This window comes from Mirounga leonina, unplaced genomic scaffold (genome assembly GCF_011800145.1).
Source record: "Mirounga leonina isolate KUSES-001 unplaced genomic scaffold, KU_Mleo_1.0 Mir_357, whole genome shotgun sequence".
NCBI lineage: Eukaryota > Metazoa > Chordata > Mammalia > Carnivora > Phocidae > Mirounga > Mirounga leonina.
Window position 1 is genome coordinate 3,534,940 of NW_023270702.1, and position 2,301 is coordinate 3,537,240.

The window sequence follows — 2,301 nt, forward strand, 5'->3', positions numbered from 1 at the left end:
ACACACACACACAATGTGGAATATTATGCAGCCATCAAAAGGAATGAAATCTTGCCATTCACAATGACGTGGATGGAACTGGAGGGTATTATGCTGAGCGAAGTAAGTCAATCAGAGAAAGACATGTATCATATGACCTCACTGATATGAGGAATTCTTAATCTCAGGAAACAAACTGAGGGTTGCTGGAGTGGTGAGGGGTGGGAAGGATAGGGTGGCTGGGTGATAGACATTGGGGAGGGTATGTGCTATGGTGAGCACTGTGAGTTGTGTAAGACTGTTGAATTACAGGCCTGTGCCTCTGAAACAAATAATACATTATATGTTAAAAAAAAAAAAAAGAAGATAGTAGGAAGGGAAAAATGAAGGGGGGGAAATCGGAGGGAGAGATGAAGCATGAGAGACTATGGACTCTGAGAAACAAACTGAGGGTTCTAGAGGGGAGGGGGGTAGGGGGTTGGGTTAGCCTGGTGATGAATATTAAAGAGGGCACGTACTGCATGGAGCACTGGGTGTTATACACAAACAATGAATCATGGAACACTACATCAAAAACTAATGATGTAATTTATGGTGATTAACATAACATAATAAAAAAAATAAATTGGATGCAAAGACAACCTGTGTTACTTGTATATAGAGATGACATAAACAACTTGATTCAAGGCAAACTTGTGTTTGATGTACAATGTCTAACATGAGGCTTATGCTTCTTTGGAATAAATCTGATATAGAAATAAACTGCTTTTATGACCCTAAAAAAAAGACAAACCAAAAAAACAAGCTTATGATCTCATAATTATTAAATTTAATGGTTATACCCAAAAATGAATAAACACATGTATTCTATGGTATCTATAATATTTGGCAATGACATTATTATAATGCCATCTAATATACAGAAATGACGGATGTTAACTTTTTTTGAAAGATATTAACTTTTTAATCTCTTTTCTAATGAATGTATATCATCACAGCAAAAGTTATGCATATGTGTGAGGTTTTTTGGTAAACAACCTTTGTACGCTTAAGAGTTTGAGACATTATGTCTTTATATGTACCTTCTCCTTATTCATGGACTCTAAATGTTGAATGCTTCAGGTTCTTTCCTGAACTTCACCACTATTTCTTTACCTTTCCTTTTCCTCTTTTTCCCCTTTTATCCTCTCCTTCTCCCTTCCCTCATTTTATTATTCCTTCATCAGTTCATCAAATGGAAATTTTAGATCTCTCTTATTTCCTTGTCTTTAACTGTATGTTGTAGGAGAATTTTTATTATGGTGGAGAAGTAAAATTTTGTTAAAGTCAGTGATCATCACTCTGAGTTTGGTACCAAAGGTGACAAACATTTAGAGAATGAAATACCTATTGTGCCTTGGATACCATAATAACAAAAAATGCTTGATTAATAATAGCCATTTTGACAGAAGTCCTTAAATATGATATTATTTCACAATTCAACAGATCACATCTTACATACGAGAAATTTTTGTCTGTCTTGCAATTTCCAAAGATAACATTTATGGCATGACAACAGGGATAACTTGGCTTAAATTAATTTGGCTTTCCTATCAGACTATGTCTATGCAGACAGATATTCATTAATATTCATATATTTTGCTTTATTTAAGCATATCTATGATAGAATAAAATGATTTTTTCTCTTCTGTGAGGCAATTTCCTGTTTATAGTAAATGCACATATACAAAACTATATGTATGTACATTTTAAATATATAAAAATGTTTTATGGTTATATAAATATATAAGATAAACTACATGTGATATATAGTACTACATATATATAATATATATACTATATACATAGTATTTATTATGTTTCATAACATGTAGTAATATTATTTGTTCATGTATCTGTCATCATTTGTCCATCATCTAGGAAGCTATTGAGAAGCTACATGGCTGTCAAACTGGGGCAGTAAGTGTGACTCAGTCTCTGTCTCTGCAGTCTTTCTATACTCTCCCCTCTTCAGCATTGTTTCAACTTCTTTGATGAAATAGTTTAGTAATTTGGATCTTTAATTTTATTTTAATATCCCCTGATGTATATAGCTCTCTGTTTTCAGAAAACTAATTATCAATTTCAATACATCTTATGTATCTTTGAATATTTATATCTGATATATATTTGATATATATTGCAAAATTCATTTGTCTTCACTATTTTTTCTTACTCTTCCCTTATCAGGTCTCATGGATTGCATTCCACTTTCACAGTAGTCTGTAGATACTATTCTATTATTTTTCAGCTGCTAGTATTATAAATGAAAATTCCAATATA